The following is a 21,826-nucleotide window of genomic DNA, read 5'->3' on the forward strand; positions in this document are numbered from 1 at the left end:
GTGGTACTAGACATGGCCATGAGACATGAGGGACTGAATGGCCATAACATTACATGTGATAATTTTTTCACATCGTACGCCATGGTTGAAGAACTGCTAAAAAGGAAGGTTACCATGTTGGGGACAGTGAGAAGAAATAAGCCAGAACTTCCCTCTGAGCTTCTTGCGATGAAGAACAGGAAAGTAACATCTTCAATGTTTGCCTTCACTGAAAAAGCCACTGTCGTCTCCAAGAAAGGGAAAAATGTCCTGCTAATGAGCACTATGCACAAAGATGCTGAACTGAGCACCAGAGAAGACCGAAAACCACAAATGGTGCTGGATTACAATGAGACAAAGGGAGGGGTTATTTAAAGGTTAAAAGGTTATTTAAGCAGTCAAAAAAGACATAAATTACCTGAGACACAAACCTTATTCTGGAGGTTTAAATGGACAACTCTTCTGATTATTCTTTTCACTCCTCTATCAGAAATCTTGCGAGGAGCACTGGTCGAGGCAAATTTATGGTGAAATTATTGTCTTTCCACTTCCGTATTATGGCCCCAAAAGTGCTCACTGGACCATTCAGAAGCTTAGAATGGCGCCTATAACCAATGCCATCATTATGTTTTGCAACAATTAGGTTGCGAAGGTCTTGAGACAGCTCTTTGCTTTTACCCATCATGAGATGTGTCTTGTGTGACACCTTGGCAATGAGACCTTTTTGTAGGCCATCATTTGGGACTGAACTAGCTGTTATTAATTTCCACTGACAGGGGGCTGGATTGCTTTTTAATTACTGTAAGTTTTCAGCAGTTGTCTTGGCTTTCCATGCCTTTTTGCGCCTCCCTTTCTTCATGTGTTCAATACTTTTCCCCTGTGTCATTTCACATTATTACACATAACTTAATTTCTGAACTTATTTTTGTTTGTTTCTTTGTATGTATGGCTTACTTGGGTTGTTACCAACATCTGGTGAAAATTTCATGTCAATAGCACCTTTGGAAATATATTTACTGAGAAAAATGATGACGTGTTAAATACTTATTTCCCCCGCTGTAATTATATACATTTATCCTTATTATTGTTTATGTGCCTAACAGTAGCCTAAATTAATTATAATCAACACCTGCAAGTGTACACTTTGAAGAGTAAAAATGACATAGAAGGTTAGCTGATTCAACTTTATTAAAACTGCATATGGTAATCAAATTGCACTTCCAAAATTCATACATTTGTGAAAAATAGAAAAAAAAACTAAATATACAAATACAGAAATTTATTTTAAGTATAATAAATAAAACATAAAAAGCAAAGGCAGATCAGAACATTTAATTAACAGGCACAGGTCATGTTAAACTTGGCAGAGAACAAAGCAAATCGGAGCTTCACATGACAGGACTATACAGGGAGTACTAACATGAACAGACATGATAGCATAAATAGCAGACAAATCAAAGGAAAAAATAAACAGGTGTGCGAGCAGTTAGACATATTATTATTTTTCTCTGTGCGTTTTCAAAAAAAGGAAAAAAAATTTACGTGCAACAAGTACGCGATTAAGTCACTGTCTGTTCAGGAAGTGCTGAAATGTCAATTACTCATCATTAAAGTAATTTTGGCTTCATTATGGCTTATAACTTTTGGCATAAAGTTAAAATATTTGTCATACCTGACCAGATGAACACTTTTCCTAACGGTAAGAATTAAAGGATATCCGAATACTAAAAGAAATATAGCCAGTACACTGGTACTGTAATTTCTACAAGATCGCAAACTCCATGAATTATCAGCTAATGTTATTCTGTCCCTTCAGTTAGACTGAACAAATACATGTCACATTAGACAAGGAAGTTGTAGGTTGTGTTTGAATAATTACGTACACTGTTAGACTTTGCCGTAATTTTACAGTTACTTACCGCAAAAAAGCCCAGTAAAATACCACTTATATTATTTACGGTAAACTACTGTAATATGCACTGCATTATGGGTATTTTGTATGAAATTTACAGTAACTTACTGTATATGGAATTTACAGTACTTTACTGTTTACGCAAAAGCAGTAGTGCTACTGTAAATGAAGAAGACAGATTTTTTCAAGTTTGTATATATGCATATTGTATTAATGTTTTAGGCATATTAAAATATCATATGATAATGTTTTATATTATATGATAATTTTTCCCCCATCTTGTTCTGCAGATGAAAATCATGAATCTGCATTCTTATTTTTAAGCTATGCAAACACTGGATGTTTAAAAGTTAAATAATAAATAAATAAAAATAAAAAACACGTTGATGGAAGGATTAAAATGAGTTCTTAGTGAGAGACCAGAGTAATTTTTTATATGAGCATTTTGTCCAATAACAAAAAAAAAAAACAAAAAAAAAAAAAATTATATATATATATATATATATATATATATATATATATATATATATATATATACAAAAATTCACAACTGGTTCCCATACAGGCAATATAAATTATATAAATGTATTTTTATTTTATTTTAAATTAACATATATATATATATATATATATATATATATATATATATATATATATATATATATATATATATATATATAAACTTTGCTTACACCTCACAAAATTTTAATTGTTGCAAAGCCCGCGCAACAACCTGGCAGAATGTAAACTGAGGTTTGTGTGACGTCACGTGTCGAGTGCGCGCTCATAACGGACGTCCCTGCTGAGAGTGGATCGCTATCGCTAGATGCCAGCTGGGTTTTTTTCTGAGGTAAGTACTTTTTACTGAACACATTTATTTTATAAGTTACTTTTATAAAAGTAAACCATTACCAATGTCAATTAAATATAGCTAAATTTATGAAGAAAGTAAATAATAAAATCGAATAGGCTTTTAATAACAGCTCACAGGACAGTCAAATTTTCCTCGAAACTGCCGCTTTAATATCCCATTAAATGCCATAGAATTGACTGACTGCCTTTTCCAGTAGATGGACCCAATCTAATATTTACACAAACAAAGGTTTTCTGTCCTTTTTACGACCAGTTATGGCATATTTTCCTCTTCAGTTAAATGTGTGGCGTTTTGAGGTAAGTTTGGCCTAGCGCGTTTTTTCAAAGGCACTCTCTCGCGCTCTCTCTGCCCCAGGCCCGGTTCTATGCGAGTTCTCAAACGCAAGAAAGAGCAGCCTCGATTGATACTGTTATAATATATTGGCGAAACAGATTTGCCAAACGCTCCAGTGCATATTTGCTTATTTGTTTTCGCGCTCTGGAGAACGCAGGAGTTTTTATTCAGTGCCGAATTATGCAGGCTCGCGAAAACTCTCATTAACAAAATGTAGACACGATGTAAGAGATGTGACAGCTACGTATAAATGCTGGATTCACTTTGCACAGGATCGAAATATGACATGTTAAAATAGTAAGGCATTTAAAGCAATGTAAAAGCCGACTAATTAAAAAATATTCATTGCAAAATATAATTTTTTTTAAATTCTATGACAGTTGTTGGTAAAACTGTCATCTGATTGTGAAATTGATCAATCTAGCATTCATCCTAGATCTGTCATTTATCATGTTCTTAACATATAGTCATTTGCCAATAATCATTGCTGAAAAATAATGTTTCTTGCTTCTATTTCTCTCTTTTCCCTGTCAACAGGAGCTAACAGCCCAAAGGCTCTTTTAAGAGCCTCCGCACTGAGCATCTTTGACTTTGTAAGTATGTTTTGACTAACTATCAGATGCATTATGTGATTAACATATTGTAATGCAGAACTTGCAGCAGAACTTTTTTAGGGGCACTTGTGTGAATCAAGAAACATTTCTGATTATTTTCAGTTGTACACTTTTTTTTCAGAATTCTTTGAATAGAAAGTTCAAAACAACAGCATTTATCTGAAATAGAAAGCACTACTGTTCAGTCAGTATTTTATTTTTATTTATTATTTTTTTTGGTTGTTGAATGAAATGAATAAGGATGCAAGGCAAGGATGCATTAAATTGAGCTAAAAGTGACAGTAAAAACATTTGTAATGTTACAAAAGCTTTCTATTTCAGATTTAAGTTTGAAGGGCCATAAAGTTACTCAGTGTACCTTTAACGTAATTGTACATTCAGGCAATTAATAGAGTTCCCTAACAAGGGATGTGCAATAAAGCTATACTATTTAAACTAACTCGACTGGTAATAACTTCTGTTGCACAAGTTGATTCCTCGTCTGTCCATGAACAAATTTAGATTAAATAAACTCATGACCATTTCTCACACATTTTCTCTGTTTTTTTTTTTTGTTGTTGTTGTTTTTTCAGATCAGCCATCAGTGGTTTACCGGTATGGAGGCCAGTCAAGACCAGCTGGGATGCTTTTTTTGCGTATTGTCATGATCCCTGCTTTGATTTGTTATGAATTCAGTTCTCTTTTTGCATCCTCCTTTTGATTCTAAACTGAACTCAAATGCAATTGGGTAAGAGACAAACATAAATTACTAAATTGGGGAAATTGAGAGATGAAACCATGCTGACGACCTCTGTCTGTGGTGAAGTAGTGAGTTTGACGTGTAATTAAACTCGAGGTTCTGTGGGGTGTGGACTGGATCGATTCCATTCCTAGAGCTTCTGGACAAATCTTTGGGGTGCGGACTGATGGGGCAGTGAACCCGAGGTTACCCCGTGAGTCAGTCCTAGAGCTTCTCATGTACGACTTTAGGGAAAAATCAGTTTTTTTGGATAAGTTGATTTCTTAGGCGTGCCGCAAGAACACCACAGACACAGTGTAATCACCATGGGAAAATCTCAGCGTAAAACTGGGAGTTGAGAAAAATATGATACACCGGTGTATTGCCAGATGAGAAATGTATCTATATATTATCTTTTTATTCTTTTAATTTATTTTATAACTGTACTGTAAATTTTTTTTATTGTTTTTATAACTGTTTTAAAGTGCCCCTATTATGCTATTTACTACAACACTTACCTACAACAGGTTTACATGCATCAAAGGTAAAAAAAAACGGTTTATTTTTCTCATAATATACATTTGCACATCACCACATTTTTTCAAAGATTCTTAAACGGCCCGTCAGATGAATCAATCTCTCTAAATCCCTCCTTTCCACATGCTACTGGCCAGACAGCTCAGTCTGTTGTGATTGGTTTACTGCATACAGCGCGCGTCTTAAACAAAAACACCCATTGCCATAACAACATCAGCTGTCCTGAGGCTTCCTACACTGTAAACTAAACACAGTAACAAACAATGACGTCGATTTTACCAAATCAATCCGAACGCAAGTACAATAATGAAACACTGGAAGAACTAGTTATTCAACCCGAACCTCCATCACAAGGACGACTCAAGCAGGACGTTTCTTAGTGATACACTGCATTAATAGACACAGTTATAGATAATCCTGGCCCATAAACTGATTAGCATAGGTATTTAAAGGGTTAGTTCACCCAAAAATGAAAATTCTGTCAGTAATTACTCACCCTCATGTTGTTCCAACCCCGTAAGACCTTCGTTCATCTTCGGAACACAAATTAAGATATTTTTTGATTAAATCTGAGAGCCAGATCACTCCTCCATAGGCTTCTAAGACATTATAACTTGCTGGCCCAGAAAATGTATTAAAGAGATCGTTAATATAGTCCAAGTGACTACAGTGGCTCAATCTTAAGTCTATAAAGCGACGAGAATACTTTTTGTGCGCAAAAACCCCACAAAAATAACGACTTTATTCCACTATTCATTTCGTTTTCTCGAGTTTTTTTCACGTAGTATAACTGCGCAGCGCTTCTGTGTTGTACGCGAATAGTGGAATAAAGTCGTTATTTTTGTGTGTTTTTTGCGCACAAAAAGTATTCTCGTCGCTTTATAAACTTAAGATTGAGCCACTGTAGTCACTTGGACTATATTAACGATGTCTTTAATACATTTTCTGGGCCAGCAAGTTCCAATCCCTTAGAAGCCTATGGAGGAGTGATCCAGCTCTCAGATTCATCAAAAATATCTTAATTTGTGTTCTGAAGATGAACGAAGGTCTTACGGGGTTGGAACAACATGAGGGTGAGTAATTACTGACAGAATTTTCATTTTTGGGTGAACTAACCCTTTAAGTAAGACAGTGATAATGTGAGTTAGCCAGTTAGCAGGAGACCAACACAATATAAAACTCAAAACTAATTATTTAGAACACCATCTTTCAAAAGCAAGCGGTTTGCGAATCCTGCATTGAACTCCGAGATTTGAGAAGCTGTCGTCAGTGAAATAAAGGGAACACAGCAAAAGTTTAGGATTAAACTGCAATGATATCATGGTAAAGATGAACTTTAACCACTGATTCTTCACATGCTCATCCTTGGGCAGTGAAAATAAAACTGGCTTTACCGTCACATTGTACAGCACAGCGTCTTCTCAACATGATGCTATCCAGCATCCACAGGGATCAGCTGTAGTGTTTGAAGGGGTTCAAGTTTTCCCTGGTGTCGGCAATATGCTAATGTTCCGTCTTGACGTCACCACTAAATGGCTTATGACTCGTTTGAAAAACGATTAGGCCTCAGAGGCCTCGTTCACACTGCAGGTCTTGATGCCCAATTCTGATTTGTTGGCTATATATTTGATTTATTATTTTTTGACCGTCGGTTTACATGTTCTTTCAATTGTGACCCATATCCGATTCAGGTGTTTACAATTGCCATACTATCTGAAACATTGCGCATGCTTAAAGGGTTCAATTATCTTACACAGATGGACAAATGCGAAATATGCTTGATGATAGCTCTGCGATATATGCGAAGTTCGCCAAACATCACCATGATTATGAGGCAGAGGAGGACGAAAAGTGCCATCATTGCAGTGCACGCATATGCTTCAGTTATTGTGTGCTAGAGAGATCTCAGGACTGGTAGGAGCATATTGTGGCGAGCTTTAACGAGAAGCAGTGGGTCCGAAATTTTAGGATGAGCAAGCCAACCTTTGATATGTTGTGTCAACGTTTGTCCACATTCCTCTCCTATGACGACACAACGTTTCGACAGGCCATCCGTCCCTTTGCAGACGCGCATCGGGGTTGCTCTTGTCATTAAACCGCGGAGAAGTAGCCTAATGCCTCAGAAAATCCGATCAGCCTGTTTACTTGACAGTCGCATTGGCACATATCTGATTTATATCTGATTTATTTTCACATATGAATGAGGCCTGAAACCGATCTTGAAATATCTGAATGCATGTGTTTTTTTTTTCCTGTTTACACTGTCATAGAACACATCTGATCTGTGTCACACATGAGCAAAAAATCAGAATTGGGTTACATTTCACTTGTAAACGAGGCCTTAGAGCTGTTACACATTACATGAAAGGTAATTTTCAGAAATCCATAATAGGGGCACTTTAATTTTCCTTTTTTGTAATTTTGTAATTATTTTAATTCCCCACTGTGTAAAGCACTTTTAATTGCCAAAGTGTATGACGTGCGATATAAATAAAATAAATAAATATAAATAATAAAAGTGTAAAATGGGCATAATACTGTAAAATGAAATTGCGGTAAGGGCATCATACTGTAAAATGAAATTGCGGTAAGGGCATCATACTGTAAAATGAAATTGCGGTAAGGGCATCTTACTGTAAAATGAAATTGCGGTAAGGGCATCTTACTGTAAAATTAAATTGCGGTAAGGGCATCATACCGTAAGACACATTTACAGTAAGCTACTGTAAAGGGGAACTTACGGTAACTTACTGGCAATAGTGCTGCCAGTAAGTTACCGCAAAAATACGATAAAAAGTCTAACAGTGTATCTTATTTATCTGAGGTCAATTAAAGGAGCATTTCACCCGTGGGAACATTAATCTTTATTGAAAATGGGTCATATATGAAGTCGAAATGTAACATAGATTTCAAATTTGGTGCCTTTTTAACCGAGGAAAGACAGAAAGTAACTTTAGGGCGCATTTGTATGGAAGACAACAACTCCCAAAATGCACCACATTGCACAGCTCCGCAAGCCACTCCCACTAATCAAGAACACCGCCTATGAGGTATCTGCCTATCATAGAAATCACTCTTCCGTCTACAAGGCTAGCTACCACCAGAGCTTGAAATTCATTTCACACAAAATTTCGAGTTAGTTGGCGAACTCATTAGTGAATTACTCCTCGTTTGTATTTCTTTCGAAATGGTGAATTATTGCATGGTACCGGGATGTTCAGTCCGCAACCGCGACTGGGAGGTCTTCTGCCTCGGCTGCAGAAGCCACAGCTGCCGCCTCCTGTTCCTCCATCAGCCTCAGCTGCTATTCGCTATATTGCGGCTCGTAAAGATAGCCACGAACATCTGATTCGAGCATCAGACTTTCGAAATCCTCTTCTTCCATATCATATTGAGTACCTTCCGCCATTGTATACGCCATAACTTCACATCTGGCTCCACAGCGCCTGTTAGCTTAGCTTCCAAGCAAGATGGCATATATTGCTTTTAGTTTCTATAAGTGAAGTCCCACCCACTGATCTGTAATAGGTCTGTAGCGTGAGTGGGTCCCACCCCCTGGAAAAATGAGTAACGAGTGTTTGTAGTGTCAACCCCTCTACAAAGATATGGGACTTCCTGCTTAGAATGACGCAAAATGATGATTTTTACATCATTATAAGCAGGAACTGCAACACTGAAATCCGTATTTATCCCATCTCAGGGGAAAATGAGGGAATAATGCACGACTATTCAAAAAATATGACTGGGTTTCTAACGATACAAAGCTTAATGCAAATTAAAGTGTCCCTTTAAATGAAATACTCACGTATCTTTGCTCGATGAAGAATGAGACGATCCAATGGTCCATTGAAATTTAAAAGGCTGATTTTTGAGTTTCAGGGCAGTGACGAGTACATATGTCATCCAGTGGTTGTCCAGACACCCTAGGCACAACCATGGCCCTGAACCGAGGTTCATTGTCAACATTGTGACAATGCTGAAACAACCTTCACCACACAACGTAGTTATAGCAACCTTTTGGCCATGTTGTTAAATGTTGTTAGAAGGTTGGGTACGTTGTGCCAACGTTCTGTGTTTGCTGGGCAGTCATGTGAAAAAGAAAGGGCACAGTGGCGATCAGGACTAGGCCGGTGGCGTAATTGATAATGAGCGACACCTGTGCGACTCACCGGTCCCATATCTCTCACGGGGGAACGGAAACATAAAAGAAGGAGCGACAACAGTGAAGGACGAGAGAGGCCAGGCCTGGATTTATGTTGTGTTGTGTTTTGTTGTTATTATGTGGCAGTGTGAGGGACTGCTGCCTTTACTTTTGTTATTGTATTTGTTTATTTATTTTATTAAGAGTTCTTGAATGTTCGCCGGTTCCCGGCTCCTTCTTCCCATAACATCTAACTACGCTACAGGCACCTTATTGAATTCTATGGTTGCATTACTCAAGTTGAGGGAAAAGTGAATCACTAATAATTTTATCCGACTACGCCACCCTGGTGGAGCGCCAGGGAAATAACCCCCAATAAGGACACACAGGTAAGTGTTACCATTTGGAAGGCAGATAACTTGAGACGTGAGGGGCAAAAAAATACACTTTATTGTAAAATCATCATCACCAATAAAATGCTCTCGTTTTCAGGACTCTCCCAACATGACAAACATACTTCTCCCGAGCTAGGCTTAGCGGGAACAGGGAAGACCGGCTACTACTCCAGAGGTCGTCCAAAACCACCTCACGTCACATCAAATCAGACACCACGCGCCACACTATAAGGAAGTTTCGTCAGCACACAGTGAAGCACACACAGCACACGGTGTAGCACACAACTCGAATGAAGCAGCTAGCCTCCCCGTTCCACACCAAGTCCTCAATGGCTCCTGGAGAGAGAAGAAAGGGACACATCAACAACCAAAGAAAATTACACTAAATAATGGGGAAAAAAACAGAGAAAACCGAAGTAAAATTTACAGCCACCAGGTAAAAAAAAAGCTTTGCTACTACAGAAAAACATAACTGTTTTCTGTTGTAACATTTTTTCATTTTTTCATATTTCACAATATTGTTGTTTTTTACAGAATTTATCATCAAATAAATGTAACTTCGATGGACATAAGACTATGCACAAGGCAGAATTCTCGACTATGTTTCAGCAAGCATATTTTAATCATTTGTGTCAAACCTGAAGTATACTTTATGAATAATTTGTAAAAATGCTGCACCATAAGTCTTAGTGAAAGTTTGTTAATGAATGAGTAAATTGATGTGAAATGGTCCTTTGTAGTGTCTGACTGATCTGTAGATGATTCATAGAGTTAACAAACATTGAAGACCTTTTCATAGTCTCTCTCTGTACAGTAGATGAGCTTACCTTTCTTCCTCCCTTCAAAGAGTCTCTGGGCCCTATCTTGCACCCAGCGCAATTGACTTTGTACACCGACACATGTATCATTCCTATTTTGCACCCGACGCACAGTAGACTTTTCCCTCGATAGACGCACGTCGGTAAATTAGGGAATGAACTTGTGCTCCCAGGGGCGATTCAGCGAAAAGAGGAGGCGTGCTCCGGCGCAAATGTTCCCTGGTGCTATTTTGCAGTTCCAGAAAACAATTCCGCCACAGACCAGGAAAAACCTAGTCTAAAGTCAGTGGCACGTTATTCAGACGCTATGTTAAGGGCGCATGCTTGGCCATAATATAGCGTGTGCACAATGCGCATACACTTTGCTTCGCTCATTTACACAGACGCAGCCGTTGACATTTTTGCAAACCATACATAATTACAAGGAAAAATTAAAGCTGCAAGCAGCATTTAGCGGGGTTCAAGCATTTAGGGTCTTTAAGCACATAAGGCAGTTTAGTGAGTTGTCTGAGTTTTTGTTTAGGATTTACAGGCTTTTGAGTGTTTTTTGCCATACACATTTTCTAAATGATCCTGTTATGGCTACCCAATGGGTAAAGTTAAAGTTTTTTATATAATTAATAATCTAGAGCTTCCAGAGAATTGTACTGCACTGGTATATTTCCGATCGGGCGAAAAACCTAGGACTAGTTCGCAAAAGTAGGTTTTTAACATAATCGCAAGTATTTAATGAACAAATTGATTGACAGCAGTAGTTCTTGAGGCAAAGTTGTTCAGTATGAGGAGATCTATCAAATGATATGCATCACGTGATTACATAGCCGTAAAACCTGTTAGCGTCAACTAGTGGCTGATTTTTCAAAATTCTTACAGACCTCTAGGGCCACGAGTCGAACATGCCCACCTAGTTTCGTTCTGATCGGCCTCCGTTAAGAGCAAACTAACAGCTTTGAATTAAAATGGTGAGGTATCCTGTTGTAAACATCAACCATGCCTGTTGACAGTTCTCTTTTGTGGGAAGGGAATGAAAAGTTCTCAAATCCGCAGCACAGCCTCAGACATAACATTTATATCCATGATCTGCCATTTTCACTATTGTCCTTGCTTGCTTCTTCACAATACCTGCAGATCTTCTGATGATTCGGCTGTGCAGGTCCACATTAACACTGCCTGGCCTAGAACATTGACTGGAAAATCCAAATTTGGGGGGTATAAATATTAATGATCCTGACTCCAACGTCACAATCGGTGTTATGGTGGGATTCACTAATTTTTCAGCGGTCTTTTGCAAACAGGAGATTTACACATGAAGGAGGAAACAATGGTGTTTGAGGCTCACGGTATGTCAGTTCCATGTCCAGAACTCTTATCATTCAACTATGCCAAGATAAATACAGTTTTCAATTGTATGGCACCTTTAAAATAGATGATTAGTAATATAATGCTTACTTGGAGTCTGAAATGGCTTTAACAAAAGAAGAAAAATAGTCTTAGATTTCTGTTCATTCTAATCATGTACAAATAAAGTAGCACAGTAAGATTACATTTATTTGAATGCATTAGTGAGTGTGTGATTGTGCTGTGTGTGCAGCGTATCAATACTAAAAGTGAAGGTGTAGTTGATATCTTTGGTGATAATATCTGTAGTAATCATAAAAAAACAATTAAGAAATAAAGAATTAAAATTACAAATAATATTCTATTAAGATATGAGTTACAATAACATGATTTGCAATAGTAATAATATCAATAATATATGCACAATACACACAGATTAGACTATCAGGTCTGTGTTTTACAAAAACATTAGTATTGCAGCCAATGTGAGTCTGTGGGATTTATAAACAGACAAAATATGATTTGAAATGTTATTTTAATGATTTTATTAAGTTTAAACAATATTTCAAATGGAAAAAAAAATGAAAAATAATATTTTAGTGAGCAGAATGAACCAATGAGTGTTCTTCTGGTGGTTAAAATGTAAATGAAAACAATAATACTTAAACAATAATACTTAATACACTAACCATGCTTGAACACACACATGCACACACATTTTGTTGTAGATGTAGATATTTAAAATAAAAGATAGGTAACAAAATGATAATTGCAAATCTCCTCTGTATAACACCATTTTCAGATTTCAAATTAATCACTGAGAGGCAGAAATGTTCAAACTGAGAGCTCAGTAAAAATGAAGTGATAAACTTTGACAAAACATGACTGTGTTATAATAGGTGATTTTCATGCAAGTAATTTTATATAGTCCAAAAACTAATGCAAAAGCACAGATGAAAATATTGTATTAAGTAGAATGTCCTGCAGAGGGCAGTAGAAGACCACTAATTGACTCACTTTCATTTGAAAGACTTTTTTATCCACCAGTAAAACAAAGCAGTTTCTCCATGTTCTTTCCATTAAGCATGCTTACACACACAGACACACACACAAACACAAACACCTCCACACACACACACACACACACACACACACAAAGACAAATATGTTTTCAATGTTTTTAGGATGTGCTATTGTGAAAATATCTTCATCTCCTCATCTTGAACAACTTTGCCTCAAGAATCACTAATGTAAATCAAACCGTTCATAATCATAATAAAATATATATATATATACAAACATCATAATAAATAAAAAAACATCATAATAAAAAAGATTGCTTCTTAAAGCATTTGTTTATTTCCCAATACTGAAAGCGAATTAAAAGATCATGCGTAATCCTGCTGCTCCCTCTAGTGGACAACAGTGGTATTATAGCTTACATTTTACAGTTGAAGTGTTTGAATGAATGAATGGGAATTTGTTTTTTTACTTATATCTCAGGAACCAAAAGGCGAAAAATTCTGAAACTCAGAGCATAGATAGTGCTTGAGGAGCCCTGTTGAATGAGACCATCAAGGTGTTTTTGGGCGATTGGGGCTGGGAGTTATGACTGTTATAAGGCATATCTGTTCGGGCTATTATCTCTGGAATGCCCAGGGCAAATTACACCACATTTGAATCGAAGCTAGCCAAGGATGGGCCCTTTCCAACGAGCTCTCACACAATGTTCGGGGTGGTCTGGGGGTCTGGGGGTCTCGGGGGTCCCGCGGTCTAACGATCCGCGGGGGGGGCGCGCTCCCGAGGCCCGCAACGACACGTTTCGATCAAGAGCCCGGAGAGGACCTTACCATAAAAATTTGAGCGCGCAACGACTTTCCGTTTTCGAGTTATGAGTGAATTTGTACTGGGGGGGCGTGGCCTAAATGCCATTTTACTTTCGTTTTCATGTTAAATGTTAAAATAATGATTTTATAAAGTCTAAATATGAATTATATAACAATATTAGGGAGTAGTATGATGAAATGACAGCAGGGGGCAGTAAAATACCACTTATTGGCTCAATATGGTATTCATTTTAAGGCCACATATTGAAGTGACCCTATTATAGCTATCCAAATGAAGTAGTTCAACTTTTTCTGACAATTATTGATCTAGTGAGTCCAGAGAATTGTATTGCACTGTTTTTTAACATTATTTTATAAACATTATATGATCATAGGATGGAAAACACAATTTACAGCCAATACAGGCAATTTACCATAGGAAATATATGGTTTTAAAGCTTTTTAACAGTTATAGCGCCACCTATGCTCCGATCTCCATAAAAATGTCCATGCTTCTTTAGCATGTTATGTCACATATGCTCATCAATTTTTGTGAAGTTCTGAGTTTTCATTTAGGATTTATAGGCTTTTTAGTGTATTTTGCCACGCCCATTTTCTAAATTACCCTATTACAGCCATCCAAATGCAAAAGTTCAACTTTTTTTCGATAATTATTGATCTAGAGAGTCCAGAGAATTACCCTAGACTGGTCTGGTTCTGATCGGGCGAAAAACCAGGGACTAGTTCGCAAAAGTAGGTTTTTAACATATTTGCGAATATTTAATGAACAGTTTGATTGACAGTAGTGGTTCTTGAGGCAAAGTTGTTCAGCATGAGCAGATCTATCAAATGATATGCATAATGTGACAATAAGTTTAACACCACGTGATTACAGAGCCATAAAACTCGTTAGCGCCAACTAGTGGCCGATTTCTTTCAAAATTCTTACATACCTCTAGGGCCATGAGTTGAACATGCCCATCGAGTTTTGTTCCGATCGGCCTCCGTTAACCTTGTCTAATAGGTGCTCAACTTCATTGGCCGATGGCGGCCATGTTTTTCGAGATACGCCAATGTCCTCATAAATATACATGGCACCCTGGACCATGAGACTGCATACCAATTTTCAAGTCAATTGGACTAACGGTCAGGTGGTTATAGCCCTTTTCATGTTTTTTTCATGTTATAACGCCACCTAGTGTTCAATCGTCGCGATTTTTTTACTGTGACCCCAGATTGAACTCATACACATGTGTTCCGAGTTTGGTGAAAATATCTAATTTCGTTCATGAGTTATAACCATTTTAGTAAACTGGCTCCGCCTCCTGCGAACGTTTTGACGCCCCTTAGCAACCGTGGATCGAAATTTCAACTTTTTTTCGATAATTATTGATAATCAGACTCCAGAGAACATTTCTGCACTGGTTTGGTTCCGATTGGCCAAAAAAACCCTCTACCCAGCTAACAAAAATATGTCCTAAGAACGTTGTGGGAACGTTGACTTGAAACGTTCTAAAAATGTTGAAATGTCCAGTTTGCGAAACGTTGCTCGAATGGTATCTTAATGTTAGGAAAAACATTGCTGGAACGTTAGCATAATGTTGCTGGAACGTTATCTTAAGGTAAGCATAACGTTGCCGGAACGTTAGCATAACGTTGCTGGAACATTGTCTTAAGGTTTGCATAACGTTGCTGGAACGTTAACTTAAGGTTTGCATAACGTTGCTGGAACGTTAGCACAACATTGCTGGAACATTATCTTAAGGTTTGCATAACGTTCATGGAATGTTATCTTAAGGTTAGCATAACGTTCATGGAACGTTTTCTTAAGGTTAGCATAATGTTCATGGAACGTTATCTTAAGGTTAGCATAACGTTCATGGAACGTTATCTTAAGGTTAGCATAACGTTGCCGGAACATTAGCATAACGTTGCTGGAACATTGTATTAAGGTTTGCAGAACATTGCTGGAACGTTATCTTAAGGTTAGCATAACGTTTCTGGAACGTTAGCACAACATTGATGGAACATTCTTGAGGTTAGCATAACGTTCATGGAATGTTATCTTGAGGTTAGCATAACGTTTATGGAACGTTATCTTAAGGTTAGCATAATGTTCATGGAACGTTATCTTAAGGTTAGCATAACGTTCATGGAACGTTATGAACGTTATCTTAAGGTTAGCATAACGTTCATGGAACGTTATCTTAAGGTTAGCATAACGTTTATGGAACATTATCTTAAGGTTAGCATAATGTTCATGGAACGTTATCTTAAGGTTAGCATAACGTTCATGGAACGTTATGAACGTTATCTTAAGGTTAGCATAACGTTCATGGAACGTTATCTTAAGGTTTGCATAACGTTGCTGGAACGTTATCTTAAGGTTAGCATAATGTTGCTGGAACATTAGCACAACATTGCTTGAACATTCTTAAGGTTAGCATAACGTTCATGGAATGTTATCTTAAGGTTAGCATAACGTTCATCTTAAGGTTAGCATAACGTTCATGCAACGTTATCTTAAGGTTAGCATAACATTGCCGGAACATTGGCATAACGTTGCTGGAACATCATCTTAAGGTAAGCATAACATTCCTGCAACGTTATTTCCCCCAAAATGTTATTAACAATACAACATTCAAAGAATATTAAAATGTCCACTTTCTTTCAAGTTAAAATGTTATTTTAAGGTTAGAAAAAAAATTCTGCACAATTCGTCCAACTTTATTTTTTATTAACATAACCATGTGAATTATAAGCAAATTTCATATGATTATCATACATTTTAAACACTACATTATAGCTTAAAAAAAACAACAACAAATATTTTCACATAAGCATTTAAATGAAATGAAAACAGTGTTTAAGGGTTAGTTCACCAAAATATTCTGTCAGTATTCACTCACCCTCATGTTATTCCAACCCCGTAAGACTCCCGTTCATCTTCAGAACACAAATTAAGATATTTTTGATGAAATCTGAGAGCTGGCTCACTCCTCCATAGGCTTCTAGGCAATTTTATTCTGGTGAGTTTATCAAGTGACGACAATAATTTTTATGCACAAAAAAACAAAATAAAGACTTTATTCAACTATTCATTTTCTTCCGTATGGGCCTCTGAGTGACTTCACTAGTGCTGGGAGAAAAAATCGATTCACCTAGGCTAGGTATCGTGTTGTTGTTTTTTAAACAATCTTAAAATGGATTATTTTTTTATTACAGAATCGATATTAATTCAAATTAAATTGCTTTATTTTTGTCCTTGCTTATAGACGAGGTTGACCGAAGTAAGTCACTTTCGTTCCAACAAAGGATGAAATGTGTTGTTAAATTTTGAGTGTCGAGTAACGTAATATCCCTTTCAAGTGGACGCGTATAAGCAACGTGAGATTAAATGCATTGATAAGCCCTCGCGCTACTCATACTGGGAGAGAGATAAGACAATAGAGCTGCACGATTCATATTTAAAAAAATGTGATCTCGATTCAAACACCCACACAATCTGCTTCCATTTCGTCTGTCTATTAAACCTTTGACAAAATCATATCGCAACATTTAAAGCTGTGCTGACCCGGAGAGAGTCGTCATGAAACAGCTTCACAAACAGTCTTTTCAACCTCATAGTATCATTATTTCTGTGATACAATAGGCAAGTTCAAATTATCATAGAAGTACTAGGATAAAAGTTTAAATTTCAAATATAAACACTGATGTTTATGATAGCGATCAAAATAGAGTAAAGCCCCAATCACACCTAACGCGTTTTTCCGGTTCGAAAACGCGAGGCGCACAGCACTGCCCCAATCACACAGAACGAGCAGTGAACTGCGTTTTTTGTTGCTAGGCAAACACAGAAACTGCTGTCCTGTCAGTCAAGTAAACGTCAAATCAGACTTTTATTAACTTTGTTTATTTTCTGTTAACATTGTGGTAGTTACGATTCGTGAAGTCATTAAGCTCCTGGTAACCCGCGAGAGCACCACAAGTTTATCCTCCATCATCGCTCTCTCCGGCGTTCAAAGCAACTGTAGCTTTCATCACTACAATGGAAGACCCGCCTCTCCATTCATTCGATTCGAGTTGATTTTTTTTTCAACTCCAAAAACGTGATGCGCAGCTGGCGGTTAAACGCGAGGCGCCTAGGGCGCATAAACACAAGTGAATGTTACAAAATGTATTTGTTATTGAATAATTTATTAAAGAGAATGTAGTACTAACTGTATGATGCTTCTGAAATAAGTCAGAAAGATGTGATGAATTGTTTTTGTAAATATGACTCATTTTATACATCATGTAGGCTATACAGTCTGTAAAAGTGTATGATTTAAAATTTTCTGATGGTCTATTGTTAAAAATAAAATAAAAATCGTAATATCGAATCGCAATTCTTAAAAAAAAATCGTAATACCAGCAGTATCATCACCCAAGTACCGTGATAGTATCGAATCGGGAGATAGTTGTATCGTCCCGGCCCTAGAGTTCACGAGAGCAGCGAGAACTGAGATGATGACGCAGATGGGACTCGATGTAGTGCGGCACTTTTGTGAACTCACTCAGAGGCCCACACATAAGAAAATGAATAGTTGAATAAAGTTGTTATTTTTGCACACAAAAATTATTGTTGTTGCTTGATGAACTTAAGGTTGAGCCAGTCACTTGGACTATTTTAACAATGTCTTTACTAACTTTCTGGGCAGCTCTCATATTTCATCAAAAATATCTTAATTTGTGTTCTGAAGATGAACGGAAGTCTTAAACAAGGCTCGAAATTGCGACCATTTTGGTCGCATATGCTCCTGAAGTTTAATCTGTGCGACCTAAAAATATATTTGGGAGCATTTGTGCGACTAATTGTAATTGCAAATGACTTCACAGTGTATACCTTAAGTGCGCTGATACGCGATGGCCGGACCGTCATTCTATCCAACGTTATATAACCAATCCAGGGGTTTTCCTGCATCGAAGATTTGTTTTCTCCTGAATTACCGCGGAGTGTGAATTGTGCTAAAAAAAAGAAACTGCCGGGATAATCAGACAACGCTGGCTACACGTCCACTAATGACACGTCCGATTCGCGAACTAATGACTCATTTGAACCGATTCACTTTAATGAATGTTCCATATATTAAATTCTAGTTAACTACATTAGTTAACATGTACTATTAATAAACTGCACTTTGTTCATTTGTTAACCATTGTTAATGTTAATTTCAACATTAGGCTACTAATAATAGCCTACATTATTGAAATTATTTATTTTTTTTGTTAAAGGAGAACTCCGGTCAATTTTAACATTGAGCTAATTTTTTTTGTAAATTTGGAGTGCTGTCAATACAGAGAACAACGACAAAAATCGTGTTGCCTACACCGTGTTATCCTCTTTTTAAAATTTGCACCCTGTTGACTTCAATGGGGCAAGTTTTAAACCTGCTTTTAGCCTCTTAACGTCCTTGATGTGTCATTACAAGTGCCCAGCCATGTGAGTGATTCCTTCAGAGTGAACATGGGTCAATCTGACTGCAGTAGATGTGAAAGATATGAATAAAAATGATGTTATTTCAGCCAGCGCACATACCTGTATTTACATCCTGTTTTCGGTCGAAGTCCATAGTAATCGATTGTCGAGTTCACGCGCATAGGTTTAGTTACTATGATCACGCGCGTGAACTCAACAATCTAAATTAACGACCGATTTTTGTCGTTGTTCTCTGTATTGACAACACTCCAAATTTACAAAAAAATTAGCTCAATGTTAAAATTGACCGGAGTTCTCCTTTAACATTAGTTAATGCACTGTGAAGTAACATGAACGAACAATGAACAGCTGTATTTTTATTAACTAAGATTAACAAAGATGAATACAGCATATTAATAGCAATAGAGTGCCAAAAAATGCAGGGACAGGTGTGTGGCAAACAAATCAGGTTCATCAGGTTCGATTATTAAGGCTTTTAATGGGCAGGATGCTGCTGGTCGTTCCGCTCTATCGGCAAAGCTAATTATACGTCAGATATAACACCGCATACACCATCGCCCAAGAAGAGCTTGCCTTCACTAAATTTAACCCTATGTTGCAGCTCATGGAAAAAGAACGGAGTTGCGATTAACATGACGTATGCAAATGACAAATCATGTGCCAATATCATCGGGGTGAGATGATATAGAGCCAGAAGACCAAATTTCAAATCTTGGCCACAGGATGTGTAAAGCCCCAGTGAAATGAAATATGTTAATATATAATTTGTAGTTGTGGTGCTCCTAAATTTTTGCTGGTGCTCCTAACTTTTTGAAGTTGGGAGCACCAGTGCTACCAAGTAAAAAAGTTAATTTCGAGCCCTGTTAAAGGATAATTCCGGTATTTAGCACTTTGAGTCTCTTTTCTGGTTTGTTTTGGATGAACTAGAGTGGTGGACACAGAAATGTTGACGATGGGTCCTGTCTCGACTTTTTGACTCGTTTAGAATCACCTTTGACCGCTACAGAGTGGCTGACTACGGGCATGCACGAACATGTCCTTAAAACAACCCTTAACGTTCGTTTTCAAAACTATGCAACTCACCGAGTGGTTTGTGGTGTTCGTTGATGATTAAAAACAAGTAGCGTAGCGAAATACAGTTTCTGTCGTGTTTTATTTGCCATTTTGTAAAATCCCATTGATTTCTGTTGGAGGACTCATTGCTCGTTGATATTACTGCGCTACCGGGAACGGAAAAGATGCTTCAGACTCAAATATCGAGCAGAAGTTTATACGCAGTTGTGAGTTATCTGAAAAAATAGTTCCACTATAACAAATAACACGGATTGAAATCATACATTGTGCCGATATATTTGTTTTTAATCATTAACGAACACCACTAATCACTCTGTGAGTTGCACAGTTTTGAAAACGAACGTTAAGGGTTGTTTTAAGGACATGTTCGTGCATGCCCGTAGTCAGCCACTCTGAAGCCGTCAAAGGCGATTCTAAACAAGTCAAAAAGTCGAGACAGGACCCATCGTCAACATTTCTGTGTCCACAACTCTAGTTCATCCAAAACAAACCAGAAAAGAGACTTCAAGTGCGAATACTGGAATTATCCTTTAAGGGGTTGGAACAACATGAGGGTGTATAATTACTGACAGAATATACATTTTTGGGTGAACTAACCCTTAAATATAAGTAGTGTGGGGGTGCCAAACTAGCACTGTGGTCCAGTCTGGGGTCCAGTCTCTTCATGCTGGGGTCCAGTCTGTGGTCCAGTCTCTTCATGCCCTGTCTGTAAAGTGAACAGATTGACTGATGTTACTAATGGTGATTTATTATTTCATAAACATTTAATAATAACAGTGTGACTACTCCATAAATGTTAACCCTTAAGTTATTTTGGCTGTGCTTTGAGTACTATAAATATTAAACCACACAAGATTAAAATGTAGGTTACAAATGTTATACAATGGAAAGGTTCAATAACACATTGTAAAGGATTAGCTACACCTGAAAATGAAAACTTCCATCATTGGGGGGAAAAGATAATGTGCATCAAAATTCTAAACTTTTCTAATTTGTACTAATTTGCCATACTATGGAAGTAGGAATATAATACTTTCACTGTATGACAATAGCAGCATTGAGAAAGGTCTTATGAAGTTTTTATAATAAAATTATAAAAATGTATAAACCAGGGCTTGGCATTAACCCTGGTCTTGTACTTGTCCTTTGGACAAATAAATCGTTCATTCACTTGTAAGAAAAAAAAAAAAAAAAAAGTAGCTTGTCCAGGAATATATAATTTTTTTTTAAGTAAGGTTATTAACCTGTGTGTAACGTGTGTGTGTGTGTGTGTGTGTGTGTACGGCTGTATGCTTAAATTAAAAGAGCACATTAAGTTAATATAAAACGGTGATTCAACTGACTTACCTGCGAATTAAGCGATTGCGTGACATTAATGTTAATACTAGGCATGATGGCATTATAAAACCCCAACCCCAATTCCGTCACGTGAAAACTATGAATTAACCGTCCAGTGAATACTTTTTAGTTTAACGTTACATCCATGCACATTGAAAAATTGCCAGCAAAACTTTTACAAAACCTCAAATCAACACATAAGATTAAAAGCCTAAAGCCTAAAATTACAGCTAAAGTCTAATCAACCTAACCTTACCTCTATCGTTAGATAACGTTAGCCTGAAAGTTGAGATGCTAACGGACTTTTCCCGTTACACTAAAGACACTAAACCATTTCTATAAAATATTCAACTGAAGCGTGTCATTTACATGAAAGAATGTGTCAGAAATTTTTTTATGTACTATTTGTGTAATGTTGGTGACTAAACTTACCTGAAATTAGCGAAGACA

The 21,826-nt window shown here is 37.1% G+C and overlaps 2 long non-coding RNA genes across 2 annotated transcripts in view; both read left to right on the forward strand.

Annotated features, from left to right (window-relative positions):
• Positions 1-430: 430 nt before the first annotated feature.
• LOC309511592 overlaps positions 431-21,826 on the forward strand; it is a 134,709-nt gene continuing 113,313 nt past the window's right edge. Inside the window, exon 1 of the long non-coding RNA XR_014210703.1 lies at positions 431-954. This is a non-coding gene — a long non-coding RNA (uncharacterized lncRNA). The remainder of the gene's footprint in view (positions 955-21,826) is intronic.
• Positions 14,945-15,653, forward strand: LOC309511619. Its single transcript, XR_014210730.1, has 3 exons — positions 14,945-15,107; positions 15,284-15,349; positions 15,383-15,653. It is a non-coding gene; the product is annotated as an uncharacterized lncRNA (long non-coding RNA).

This window comes from Leuciscus leuciscus (genome assembly GCF_965113295.1).
Source record: "Leuciscus leuciscus genome assembly, chromosome: 12".
In the NCBI taxonomy this organism is placed as follows: Eukaryota; Metazoa; Chordata; class Actinopteri; order Cypriniformes; family Leuciscidae; genus Leuciscus; species Leuciscus leuciscus.